The sequence below is a fragment of the Gigantopelta aegis genome, unplaced genomic scaffold (assembly GCF_016097555.1).
Source record: "Gigantopelta aegis isolate Gae_Host unplaced genomic scaffold, Gae_host_genome ctg5217_pilon_pilon, whole genome shotgun sequence".
Lineage (NCBI taxonomy): Eukaryota > Metazoa > Mollusca > Gastropoda > Neomphalida > Peltospiridae > Gigantopelta > Gigantopelta aegis.
In genome coordinates this window covers 1-15,483 of record NW_024534289.1, presented here as the reverse complement: position 1 = coordinate 15,483, position 15,483 = coordinate 1, and the positions used below count along the sequence as shown (strand labels likewise).

Here is a 15,483-nt window from a genome sequence, read left to right as displayed (position 1 = left end):
AGCCAGGATACCTCGTCTTCGGACGAGGGTTACCAGGCCAACAGTGCCGGTCCCAGCTAGCAATAGCAGGGAATCCTGGAGCCTAAGTGGAAGCCTGAGTGGGTGAGTAAGGAGGGATCGTTTGGGCAACACACAAGGTTTTTTTAAATTTAAACTATTGGTATTACAAACATGAAACTTTCCATTTCATCAAGCTCCTATTGATTGTATTATATTACATATAGTTATGTCGGTATAACTCAAAAAATAAGGTATACAATCACACAGCACTAAAAAATTTACAAAAAAAAATTGAAAAATTATTCAACACACATTATAGTAATGTTGAAGTTAATCTTCACCCATTAATTCTATGTCTTTTTTCTTTTCTTCTTCCTTTGGCACTTCAGTATCACGAAGGAAAAAATCCTGCAAAATTACATGTACATCAAATTACAATATGTATTTATTTTTGACATCATTTACCATGAGTTGTTGGTCACCATAGTATCCACAATCTCTACTGCATCAAGAGATTGTTCAGATAAAGTTCTCTCACGAGCTGCCTCCTCTGAGAGGATAGGTTTTTCAACAGATCCTTTTTTTCTTTATATTCCATCATTTGCTGTTTAAACATATCTAAAACAATATACATGAGTTGATATAACTTATACACGACTCACTTCTAATGCCTCTTTCCTGTCTTTATAAGCTGCTTCTTCTAATTTCTCTTGAAGTTGTAATGTGAGTTCTTTCTCTTTCAAAACATTAGTCTCATACTTTTGTAACTATACAATTAATAATAATAATAATTGTCCACATGCAATGTAATAGATAAATGGAAGACAACAATAATAGACAAATAATGGACAGACAGAGAGACAGACAGACTAACTCACTTCTCTTTCTTTTTCTTCTCGATGTCTTTGTAGCTGTAATCGTAGTGAGTGTTTTTTCCTCTCATTGTCTAACTGGTTACCTGTTTTAATACATTCTGCCATACTGTCCTCAACATTACGTAGTAACTCTTCAATAGAACTAATCTAATGGATACATAGACATGAACAATGGACACATAAATTTATACAATAGATGAACAGACTACTACTATATGGATGAATGGAACAATACAATAGATGAATAGACTGGTACAATGGATGGATAATGAACAAACAAATGATATGTTACAGTAAAATGGATATATAAAGAGTAAAATGGATCAATAACTTTACTTTTGAATTAGTTTCTTCAACAGTTTTTAAAATTTCAGGTAACGTATTGAGCTCTTCATTAGACATTGTAATAATGTGATGAGCATTAGACATCGAACTGTACAACTTTTGAAGATATTCATAAGTTTCCTCCATTTTCTCTGATGTCCCAACAATCTCTTGATGGATCTCATTCCATTGATGCTTAAAATGACTTAATATTTCTGACCCTGCCCCTTCATTGATGTCATAAATTAAAATCTGTAACTCCTGGCAACTGTTGCCGTTTGACGACGACGCTCCTGAATATTTTTGACCTAAAACAAAAATTTAAGTCTTTTATTAATAATTTAATATTTAAAATAGAAGGCTAAATGGATGCATACATTATTGAATGGACATATATTCTTCACACATACTTTGCTTTTAGCATATTGAGAGAATGCCTTGACATCATCTGTTAATAGTCTTATATTGCGATCCTGTTCAGCAACCATTGTAAATAGTGCATCTTTAAATTTTCCTCTAACTCCTGCTTGTTCTGTCATCTCTAGCTGAGTCCAAATGAGATCACGTGAAGTACTATCATTAAACAAGGGGCTAACCTGTTTTTGTTAATTGCCCTGCTTGAAGTTTATTCAGTTTCACAAACGAAAGAAGGTGTGGCTACCGATTGCAAACTGGGCGTGGGCTAAACCCTCTACTAGCTTCGTCAGTAAAACTCTAGGATAACTCCGTATTTATATTTAAGATAAGGTGTCCTCTTTATACTTGGGTACTTGACCTTCAAGTATACGGAGAAAGTTTTAAAATTAATTTTTCCATTGCATTTTTCTGTGGAAATTTTTAAAACATTTCCGTATATTTTAGTAAATTTATAACCCACGTGGAAATTTGCTTTGTACTATGGCAGTGGATCCAGACAAATCCATATATGTCAGTAATCTTCCCGTGTATCCTTTAGCAGAACTAGAAGATCTACTCTATGAGTTATTTCTACAGGTACTCATAATTACTCATCACAATGTATATGATCATAAATATTGTACCACAGGCAGGACCCTGAACAAAGTTTATATACCTTATGATAAAACTAGTGGAGATCATAAAGGATATGCTTTCGTTGAGTTTAGAGACAGTGTGTCAGTGCCCTACACTTGTAAGTTAATGCACGGTATACAACTCCTTGGTTTCTACATTGCAGTCAAGCCTGCTACTGTTCGTAATAATGAGATATCATCAGATGATAGACAAGGAGATGAGACTACAGAGACAATAAATGTTGGACATAATCAGGAGAACTCAACTGATATTCCTCAAGTGATGGAAGAGTCTCCACCCACTGCACAGAGTACACCACAGCCACCTGTTCCACCCTCATATCTTCCTCCTCCTCCTCCCTTTTCCTTTGCTCTTCCACAGTCAGTGTCACCGTCAATGCCCCTTCCTCCTCCATTTCTCCTCCTCTCTCTCCCTCCCTTTTACATTCACCAATTCCACCATTTCCTCCATTCTTTCCTCCTCCATTACCTACCACAAACATCTCTTAGCAACCAGATTATGTCCCCACCTCCTTTTTGTCCAATACTCCACCCACCACTAACTTTCAATTATTTCAAACTCAAATCAATAAATTAACTCCATCTAGTTCATTTTTTGCTCACACTTCTCCAACAGCACAAGAGAATGCCCCTGCATCAATCGATTATAATCATGGTCTTCCTAAGAGTTGCCAAAATTCCCGCCTCTTCCACCATTGCCTCCTCTCAAAAGAACTAACTAAAAATTAAAAATTATATAAAATTCAATATAAAATCATTTTATCTCTTTGCTACAATTAATAATGTGATCGAGTAACTGTTTTGTAGTTCAATTTTGTGGTTATAATACGATATTATGAAATAGTTATATCTTCCATTGTAATACCAAGTTCTTCATCCCCTGTTGTAACAGTACTGGGTGGAGCCATTGCAATAGCATGTGCAAGAATTATAATACTGTGACTCCTGCAAGGAAATGGGATGTACCCTCATTTAATAATCTAATGAACTAACCTATAATCCAAAAATGGTTGAGCCTGCACCTGCTATATAAAAATACTGGTTCTACCAATAATACCTAATACTATATATAGCTCAACTGGACTGAACTCACGACCTAGTATGTCATGTGAACATCATGTGATATCATGTGTATGTCAGCTGACCTAAAAGAGTAACGTTTTCTCCTTTCTTCTTAATACTGATAAACCAGTAAGCCAAGCCACAAAATGCCATGCTATTAATAGAATAGGATTTGTGATACTAACAAGAAATACAATAGAGGGTTAAAAATACACTGCATATAACTAATGATATAATTAATGAGTCACGTCATTATTATCACAGCTGATGTTATCCATCCATTTGTAATATGAGCATCCATTCATTGAAGCACCTATATATATACCTATATGCACCATCCATCCATCCATCCATTTGTCCACTAATCATATATCCATTCATCTGTTCATCCATCCATCAATTCAACCAATATTATATATACATACACACAGTATACAGCTAGTCCCAGAAAGACAAAAACATATAATTGATATGATACAATCTCAAGTTTAGTCACTAAACGTCCGGTAGCATCCCCTATATTAACAGGACGACTTATACGCCGAAAATTAAAAAACTCTCCCCATGAACGAGGACCCTACAAAACAATAAATGTGCTCATTTGTATCTCTTCATTACCAGCTTGTTTGCTTTGTAGCCATTCTTTGCCAGCTCTGAATTATCAGTCAAATCCATTATCACCTTCCGTAATAACAGCTCCCATTGCTCCACCTACTGCATCTCCAGCTGTAGAAAATTAAAGTGAATGTATTGAAATCTGACTCTTCTTCATCAGCCATGATGATCTGTGAGTTAAATTATAAGAGATGAGGTAATCATAAAGTGCTTTGTATGCTGACCAAGATGGGCGTGCCTACCGGTTAGCGATGACGTCATAATTGAGGCGGAGCTGATTCAGCTGAATGAGATTTATTGCAGGATCAGTTGCAGTTTTGACCACAGAGTTGTGTATTTTATTACAATATTATATCAAGTGCAGGTGTTCAAGATGGGAACAGGCTCTTCTTCTCGTCGCCAGCAAAAAGAATTTACCTGGAGATCGCAGGAAGACATGCTTCAGTAAACCACAACAATATAAATGTATATAAACAATACATTATTTTTGTAGATTGTATTCTCTCCACATTGTACCACACAAGAGCTACGCGATCTTTTAACGTCTGCTGCAGGCTTCAACAGGTATAGTACTAAATAGTACTATTACTATAATGAACCATCTTTTAGCATATCTTGCTTGAATTAATTTACAAAACATAATATAATTATTGACATATCCATGTTTACGTGGAGTGCTGTCTCTCTCAATAGTATTCATGTCTCTTGTATTTGCCACAAGGGAGCTGTGCTATATTGCCTGTAATTCCCCAATCTCCATCTCAGAGGTTACACTTACAAACTTTCTCTCTCTCTCTCCTCTCTCTCTCTCTCTCTCTCTCTCTTCCCTCTCTCTTCTCTCCTCTCTCATCTCTCTCTCTCTCTCTCTCTCTCCTCTCTCTCTCCTCTCTCTCTCTCTCTGCTAGATGGACAGCATTCACAATCACTGATCACAAAGGATCTCTCATTTCTATTTCTCCATCAATTCCATATAATACACCCAGGTAATTAACTGTTAGTCTTTTTATTGTTATAATAAATAGTGAACTGTATACATAACAACTTCAAGATAATCCAAAAGCTGATTTTATACCTAATATGATAAATGATAGAATTCCCTTATTAAGAATTATTTATTCATAAACAAATACTCACAATCACAATGTTATTGTTTTTCATCCTAAATTACTATTGTAAAAATAACACACATGAATAAATTAAGAGACAATGACACCCAGTGACAATTCCCAATAAACTTGACATTCCCCATAAACTTTACAATGACTGATTCACACCCAGTGACAATCTCCGCCTCTAATGGTACCATACTATATTGTTTTACAAGCAGATATATTGCCCAGCATTTAATTTTTCTTGGTTGCTGTGCATATGTCATGAATTCTTTTCCTACCTCTTATTTGCCTTTTAGCACTCCTTATATGTTACAATGCCAACCCAATTTTCTTTAAGGCAGGTGAAGCCAAATACCTTTGTCAATTCTTAAGTTTTCATACCTTAATCATGAAAAATGATATCAGCAATAAACATATTATTATTATTATAGCTGTGCTATAATGTTTTTTTTGTTAACTTATGAAAACTCCCCTCTTCAATGAGTGCTCTACAATTAGTCAGCGAAAGACTTTTCTAATTAAGATTTTGAAGACCTGTTAAAAATGTGAAATCCACCAATCCATTTCAATTTATGAGTACTTTTTTTTTGATTTACTAATGAAATACTTATCTTAACTGGAACTTCTAGTCAGTTTTAGTTAACAATATTTTAGTTCCCCTTCCTTTTCTCAATATGAAATCCCCCCCCTGTTGACCATCCTTAAAACATTCTAGTATTGTTCATGAATGTTAGTTATTGTTTTTAACTGGGAACTCCCTATTGGTAGAATTTCAAACTATCTCATCTACATTAAATAGGGTTTTTGGAAATAGAGTGTCTATGGAACTTGTTCTCCCTTTCAAGCTTTAGAACTTGAATTCCTTTTAATAATAAGATACTATTATTTATTATCTACTTGGGAGTGAGTCTAACATACTGCAGGAGGATCCATGGATATAATTTATTTGCTTTGTGATTAGTGATTTATATATGTTATGTCCTTTTTTAAATCCCAGATATATCCCACTTCCTCATAATAATTCTTAAGTGTCCTGTATAGGAGATCAACACTCAGTAATGATAGTTATTATATAACACATTTGTCTTTGATCCCAAAAACATTTCGCATTTTTTATAAATATTTTCTGTAAAATTGTGGACTGTGATGAATGTAAGGAGGGTTATATTTTTAAATTGCTGGTATTATGTTTAGAGCTTTCAAAATACAAGAGTTTACACCCCCAATCTTATTCCTTACTCCGTTTGACACATTCAGAAAGAAGAATTAGAAGGTATAAAGATATCTCATCAGATTGTCTTATTTTCTCCTCTTTCTCTCTCTTCTCTCTCAGTTGAAACCTTAAAAGCGGTTCTTTTTTCCCCATTGCTCAAAGATGTTGCTCCCTTTTTTCTTCCCTTTTTTTTTTCTCTCTTCTTTCTTCTTTTTTCTCAAGTCTCCCCTCCTGATTTTTTCCTTTTTTCCTCTTATTCGTTCTCATCTATCCTTCCTCTTTAACAAAACTTTTTTTCCTCCACTACTTAAGGTCCTCCAAAATTCTTTCTTTTTTTTTCCCCCTCTCGTCTTCCCCCTCCCTTCCTTTCTCTCCTCTCGTCCTCCCCTCCCTCCCTCGCTGAGTAGACCGGTCTCCTTATTTTCTCGGTCTCTGAGCTCGGATATCTTGGGCATTGGGAACCACAGAATCCCCTCTTAATCGAGCACCCAGGTCGGTCCCCTGGATTCTCTCACTTCTTTACATATCCGCTGCGTAGAACTCAGTACAAGATTGGCTGTTATCAGCGGCTATCTCTTACTATTGTTTAATTTATTTATGTAATCCGCTCTCAGTCGCACGATAGTTATAGAAACAATCTCTTTCATAACTTCAGACATTGTTTTCTGTGTTACTCAATGGTATTCCTGCGCCTCGCGCCTGGGTGATGGGGGGTCGGGGTTAAGTGTTGGTTTCCCACGATCGCCGCTTCTTTCGCTCGCCTATCTCTTATTGTCTTTTATCTCTCTTTGATCTAATCTATCGTATCCTTTATCTTTCAGATGTATGGAATGATAGTTGCTAACAATTGGATGATATTCACTAAACTGGATTACGACCCTCTGACAGCTTTTTATGTTCACGATTAGATCATCCTGGATTTAATAACAAGTAAAAATCCATGACTAACATTTCATACATTTGAGAACATATTACATTTTACGCTATCAGATCAATATGCTCGTACTGCGCTGGCAATCAATATATGACTATCTCCTTTGGAAAATCATCATTGTGCTGTAACATTCCAGGTGCTAGAAGAAGGGACATTGTATACATCTAGTTTAATTGCATATTTTAATGTTTTCATATTAGCCGTAATATAACAATTTTTTCATATTTTGGGAAAGCAAACGTAGAATTGAGATTGTAAGTATAAAATTAATACATACAAAACAATGTCCCTCTCCCTCCCCCTCTCTCTCTCCCCCTCCCCCCCTCCCCCTCTCTCTCACACCCCCCCCCCCCCCTCTATTCCCCCTACTTTCCCATCCCCCCCTCTCGCTTCCTTTCATTAGGGTATCCTTGATTTCATATAGCTCAGATATGGCTCGTCATTCTGAATATAGGAAACCAGTCAGTCAATAAGTTACAACATATATGACTACAACAATGAAGAACACAGAAAATATTGGTATGTATAAAACATAAACATTGATTACAACTTTATTAAACAGGTCTTCTCTCTAGCAGGTGAAACTAATGCTTATCAAATTAATTCATGCGACATTTCCAACGAAAGTAACGGCCTACAGAAAATTGCTGAACATGGTATAGACTGCCTCCTAGAAGAGTACTTCAGGACAAAGTGACAGGGAGAAGTCAGAGGGACTTCTGTCTTCCCTTTATGGAGTGGGACAAAGGGACAAAACCACTGACACAAATTGGATTCATTAATTGTTTAAATCCCAATGTTTGAAGCAATGACCAAAAGTAACTAGTCTACATTTAATGTTTACCATCTTTTGTCCATTCAATGCAAACCCATTTAGTATAGTATATTGTAGTTCTCCAGATTGTTTGGACAGCTGCTTTACTAATTTGTCAGTTACAAACATGCTTGTTATGTTGCTCTTTGGACCATCTCAATGACTGCAATCATTTCACATGTAGATATGTACATGTTCATACATTATATTGTAACTATACACTGTGCGCCACAATTGGGAGGAGCCAATGTTGTTTACCATGTAAAGTCTCTCTTGGATACATTATGAAACGTATGAAATAGTAGAGAAATAAGGTAAAAGACATTTAGTTAACACAAGCATTCCTTTACACAGGACTCACCATTTTTAATTTCTATGGCCAGGGACATGAACGTTCATAAGCACGCGTTTTACATAAATTATTGAACTATTCTAAAAACTGTTATTTTATAGTGTATGTCTTTGTTTACAAATGTCCTTATTTGGAAAGAGATATTTGTACCATAAAGGTGGAGACATTGTGTAAGGATACGATCTATTACTCAAAGTAATTTTGAAAACCCATTCTCCGTATATTCCCCGTATAGTTAGCTCAGTTGGAGGTGCTATAGAAGAAGCGAGTGGCGAAGTAAAAGATGATTTTTTGGGTAAAACTAGTAGCGGTGAAACTTCTCGAACGAGGAAAGAGGACGCCTAGCGATCTAGTCGTCCTTTTCGGTTGTGTGTTTTTGTCAATGGTCAAAAGTCGAGAATAGTCTAGAATGACAAAAAATGGGGTGATTAAAATTAGAGAATATAGATGTCTAATTTAAAAAATAATATAGACAAGATATAGAACTGTGTACTGTTACTGGAATCTCTTTCTCTTTAAGATCTTGTAATGAACCAGGTATGAGTTTAAGAAAACTGAACCCTCCAAGAATTCGGGGCAACCTCTTTTGCTTGATCCTGCCGGTCGAGATGTCCGCTCTCAACTCAAGTAGAGGTTAGAACAACCCGTAAGTGTCTAAAAACTCTGGTTGTCATGAATACATCATTAAGAACATTCATATAGAAAGTATTAATGTCGGTGCAGCTACATACTACGTGTGTTGGAGTATGAGTCTATCAGTAGGGGTCCTCTGACTTCCTGTTCCATATTTGCTATTATAAGTAGTGTTTAGTAACAGGCTCCTACCCTAAACTCTCTCAAAACTTCGTACATAAGTACAGGAATTTAATACTCTATTTCGAGGATTTTTAGGTTCATATACCTTATGACCACAAACCCACTTGGTCATTATTTAAAAGCGTCCATTTGATATGAAATAAATATGTTCTCAGAACATGCATTTAATTATTCTAACGCTGATACCTCTCTCAAATTCCCTTGAGCGTGTTGAGCTTATGTCAATTAATTACTTCATATAAATATAACTCTCACTGACATTAGTATAGTCAAAGATCATAAAGCCCAATATCAGTTTCGCAATTAAGGCCTATCACTTGGCTTGCTTGTACTTGGTTACTGCAACCTTATTACGTATATCCGTGATAAATAAGATTAGAGTAATACTGAGGTTTACTGGAGTGTCCATGAAGTATCCAAAGATACCTGAGTCATTAATGAGAGTAACATTGAAAAACTATTTCCACGTTCCCTTTTATTTATTTGAAGACATCCTTGTCACTCTCTCTGTGAATGAGTGGGAAAAGCTATAGTTGAACAAATATCAGTGATATATGTTCCTCTTCTGTTTGTACACACACTTGGCTGTTGTAGTACAACAGTACAGTATCTAGAGGAGAGAAGAGTGACATCACCTTAACCTTATAAAAGAAACTCTAACTCTTTCTTTGTATCTTACTCCTCTGTATATATAGCGGTACATTAATGTAGTCATCTGATGTGTGTAGATGTGTTTTTTTATATTAATGAAGTTTTGGTAGCGCCCCATTTCCTCTTGTTTGATTTTTTCCATTTAAACTTTCACAATTGTTTGGGCAACCAAGACCTCTCCCAAATAACTTGGCCTAACATTGTGATGTCACATTAAACTAACATAGCTTATTCGTCAATATACTGTTCTATGTAAGTAGTTCAGTGGTAAATAATGATAGCATATCTGGTGGTATGTAGCCTAGAACTAACTAATGGTGCTTATCCTAATCACGGGATAAGGGCGGACTGTTTGACTAGTCTATAGTTTACTAATGGTACCTATCCATAGGTCCACTGTGATAAGTACTGATGTTCACTAGTCTAATAGCTTACTAATGGGTATCTATCCTAAGGCACTGTGCTAAATAGTGATTTCACTAGCTTAGACCTTCCTAATAGGCAGGATACGAAGGTCACTGTGATAAGTAATGATGTTTATCTGTCATAGCTTACTATAGTTGGCTATCCTAGGTCAACTGTGGGTAGTTTTACTAATGGTAAGTCCATGTAGTGATAATTCACAATACAAACGTAGCTTTCCCAATGGTATTGTCTAATTTGTATAATTGTAGCTCTTAAAAAAACAAAAGGTAATGATTTTAGAATTGTTTCCATTATATTAAGTATTGTCATCTACCTGTAGGGAGACAAAGATGGACAAAGAGGTTATGACAGTAATAGCAACAGTAGGACCACTACTGAGAGGGACCAACCAGAGATTAGTCTATAACTAACTGAAAGTAATAGGTAGGGGGTCTTGTGGTGTTGTCATATCAGGCATAAGGCTGTAGAATAGAAACAAAATGAACCTGTTAGCTATAAAGAAAGTCTTACAGGATAAAAGATTTAAGGTGATGGTTCTATATTGTACGTTATGCTGTTCATCTCTATCCTTTCCCCTGCAGAATCGAGAACTTCAGAGATAATGCGAAGGCTTGAGATCAATGTTATATACTTAGACTTACAAGATTTTTTCTACTCAGCAGGAGACAAGGTAAGTCACATGGACACTCACAGAACTGTCTCTCATGGTGTGACATTCTGTGTTATTGTATTGTCAATAACAGAAAGATGAAGTCTATCTTATCTGGTACTTGACTATATTCCTGATACTGTGTATCGAGTAATTCGTATCATTATAAAGCTAAAACAGACTATGCCTATGTTGTTTATAAAGGTAATCACATAATGTTGTCCTTTACTGTGGTATAACTTTCTCTCTCACACACACACAGCTTTATATGTATAATTTATTCGAAGCATTAGGTTTTATTCATGCTAATGGTGTGTGCATCAGAGATTATCAAGCCACAAAATTACTGCTAAATCCTGAGGACAGGTGTTTTAAAAACTTTTGTGACTTTGGCAGGTAAGGTAGACAAAGAATATTTATATATTAGCTTCTCTCTCTCTATCTCTACTCTCTCTCTCTCTCTCTCTCTCTCTCTCCCCCTTCCCCCCTTTCTCTCTCTCCCTCCCCTTTCTCTCTCTCCCTCTCTCTCTCTCCTCTCTCTCTCTCTCTCTCTCTCTCTCTCTCTCATCTCTCTCTCTCTCTCCCCTCCCTCCTCTCTCTCCTCCCCCCTCTCTCTCTTTCTTTCAGTGCTAAAGTATTAGTAAAAGGAGAGCCTAATGTTTCCTATATTGCTCCACGGTATTATAGAGCACCTGAGCTAATATTTGTGTGCTAAACGATTATACAGTCAATATAGGTGAGTGGAGTTGTCCACACCCTTTCATTAAGCAAATGTAATATTTTATAGATATATGGAGTGCTGGATGTGGTATTTGCTGAGCTGTTACTAGGGCAAACCCATTTCCCAGGAGACAGTGGAGTAGACCAACTGTAGAAATTATTAAAGTTTTAGGCACCCACCCACTAAAGAAACAAATACGGCAAAATGAACCCTAATTATACAGAATTCAAATTTCCACAGATTAAGGCACACCACATGGAACAAGGTAGGTGTGGTCTTAATGCTAATTATTTAAAATAATGGGCGTTGGTTGTATTTCCTAAGGTATTTCGTCCAGCACTCCACCAGAAGCTATTGACTTAGTTGCAAGATTGTTAGAATACACACCAGTAATGAGAATAAACTACAATGGAGTCCATGTGCTCACCCTTTTCTTTGATGAACTACGTCAACCTGGGGCTAGATTACCTAAGAACAGAGACTATCCTCTCTCTTTTCAACTTCACACCACAAGGTAGTCCCTGGTTGATAATATCGTATTTCACTTATATAGATATAGCTTAAGATTGTATTTCATATATGTAACATAGTAACACATTAGTTGTGGTTTATAAATTCCTCATTGGATTTTAATGTACTATAAATGCTGAGTAATTGCCTTGAAGCAACCACACAAGAGGAGGGTTATTACACACCTTGTAAGGTCAAAAAGACTCATTAGTTTAATTCCCTTACTATTCTTCTAACATAACAAGTAAAATATTCAATGATGGTGTGGTCTTTGCCTGTATTTATAGTTTCAGTTCTCATAATAAATATATCTCTGTATGTTATTGCTAATCAAATTAACCACACCCCTCAAATATAATACATCTTTGTTACATTATGCTAGATCAAATTTAACCACACCCTCTCATTTCCTATAGAACTTTCCATACGTCCTTTTTGACTCCTATCTTAATACCACCACACTGTCAACATGGAATACAGGGGGGCTTCCCCTCAAGACCACACCCCCTAACGATGTTAAATAGCACTTCATCTGAAACCGATGGTCCGTAAATAGCGAGCACTCTGATACAACAGGAAGTGACAACTGTGGTTACTGTTCATTGTTTGTATTAGATATTAGATTGGGAGTTATAAGCATAGACATAACAAAAAACATCAACTTTAGAGAGAGAGCTGGGTTGTCAGATGTAGAATTATTTATTATTTATTATTATTATTATTATCGTATCTGTGTTCATTAGCTTTGGAATTTATTGCAACTCATAGAAAACCGTTTGTCACTCTCTACAAACCTATATTGCTGGTCTCTCTTACTCTCTCTCTCTTTTCTCCCTTCCTTCTATTTGTAGTCCTTTTGTTTGTCTTTTATCTTTTCATTCTATAACACTTTCTCTCTTTGTGTCTTTTTGTAACATCGTGCATATGTCTGTGTGTGTGTGTAATGTTGTGTAGTGTTGTTCACACTTATTACCATAGCAACACCCAGTGGATTATAACATGTTGTACATTGGTGGTTTAAATAGTTTTTTTTGTTTTGTTACTATGTATCTTTACTAATTATTATTATTATATTATATTATTGTTATTATTATCATTGTTGTTTATTATTTCGATACTAGCTTGCTCTATGAAGAAGTTTACAAGCCTCAAGTTCGACAAAATAGCTACTTCATCTAATGAAATATTCTTATCTATTTGAAGCAATATTATCTTAATACAAGAAAGGGGGGGGAATAGTGACTATTAATATTGTCTGTATAGCATTAACAAAAGTCCTATCCAAAGTATAATATTATCTCAATACACAACATAGTTATTATTCCAACAATTACAACATACAAAATATCCTTCTTTGTCCCCCCCCCAATGTTTAGTCCATATGGGCCCTCTAAACTGACCCTCACTGCTACCTTGTCCTCCAAAACGATTACGAATAAAGTGACCCTCAGTAGTGAAGATAGAGATACGATCATTTCTCTCCTCTGTAATATACACTAGATCATTATCATCTATTACAATCCCTGATGGACGATCAAGTTTTCCAGGACTAGATCCTTTGGTACCAAATTGAGGGACAAAAAGTGTCCCTCGGGAGTGAACGTCTGGATACGATGATTGGAAAACATCAGTCAATATAATAACCCGCGTCTGTCAAAAGCAATATATCTAGGAAAAATGAACTGTCCCTCGGCTGATCCTTTGGTACCAAAACATATGGGGAGAAAGTTAGATCAGGATTTAAGACTTGTATACGATGGTTATTTTGATCAGAAAAATATAAATTGCTCCTCTGTTTTAAGGAGAAATGGTGATGCACAATGAAAATTAAATTCAGTTAGTCCACTACCTGGTTACAACTGATTTAATACATTTCCCATCCATAGATTCTTCTGGATCTTGTGATTATCAGCAACAAGAATATGTTGTCTGGAGTAATGGCTACACCACAAGGTTGAGAAAACTTGAATTTCCACTACTCTGACCAAAAGATTTTAGGTATTCTTTCATCTCTACTCAGTACTGTGACACAGTCTCCACTAAACTCACTACTATAATATGTCCACATCCAGTCACAGCAACTCCATGGATTAAATTTAGGGTATAGTACGTACTGGAGTGATGTTATCAAGGTAAGGATTAAAAGGGAATCACCACTGAGGTTATATTTAACTTGGACACTATTAACTTGGACATTAACTTGAAGATGACCACGAGTTACAGGACTACAATGTATTTTATACACTCCAGGATGAGTGGTGGTCGTGACTGTAGCTGTGATGGTGTGTAGTTGTACAAACTGGTATACGCTATAACTGAGTGATATAGAGGAACAGTAAGAAGACTGGAATCACAAAATTGGATGGATAGTGGGAACCGAGATTATTTTATTGCTCATAGTGATGTGTTGACAATCAATCTTCTGACTTACACTGTTGTAGAACAGTAGGTGAGAAGAAAATAATATCTCCAATATGATGTAGTGTATCAACAATGTTGCTGTCTTTCTTAAAGTGGACATTATCTTTCTCTCTAGGAATGAACTCTTCAATCTTAACCTTTTGAGTCACATGAGTTTATGGTCCCATCATTTGTTTTGGTAGATGTTACCACTTCTTGAGGACTCCCGATCTCTTAGACTGTTCTCACCAAATCCCTGGCAATCCTTAAGTTGACTCAGTCTTGTTTCAGTTGATTTCTTTCTTTTCTATAAACCCAAGACTTCTAATTTACTATCAATGACTGTGTCCACCTCTCTAGTCAGCTGGTCTCTCGCCCTGACGAAGGGACTCAATCATTTCTTTTCACCATGACACGTATCTTCTCTTTGACAACTTCTCCTTGCTCTCTGATCTCCTCTCTCTCTGTTTTATAAGAGCAGTTAGGACACAGTAACAGCATCAACCTGTCTTTAACATACTTAAGACTTGTTTCCAATTTTTGACGATGTTTGTGATAGCAGTCAGAGACTAAGTCATAATCATGATCTCTATGAATACGTTACAGTACAGTGTGACAAATGAGCTCTTCACATGTTCCACCAAAATATTTTCAAAGGTTGCATTATAGTGGAACATTTTATCTCCTGCTTTTCAGAAAGCAATTTGAGAGCAGAGTTGATACCTCATCAAGACTCGTTATCTTATGAATCATTGCAAGGCGAGCCCAATTTTTGTGAATGTCAATACATTTTGCTGTAAAGAAACCTGGTACATTCTTTACAAGTAACTTGGCGCCTTAGTTGTAGTACAGTTTATCAAAGGTTACCTGTTGATTCCTGACACTTTGTCATTAGATTGTTGACCTCCTTGAGGTTGTTAATTGGAAAGAAAGCGGTGGGAAAAGTCAGATGCTCCT

General features: G+C 36.1%; 1 pseudogene; it reads left to right on the top strand.

The window, feature by feature from the left end:
- The first annotated feature begins 4,301 nt into the window (after positions 1-4,301).
- On the top strand, positions 4,302-12,670 carry LOC121366292 (annotated as a pseudogene).
- Positions 12,671-15,483: the final 2,813 nt, after the last annotated feature.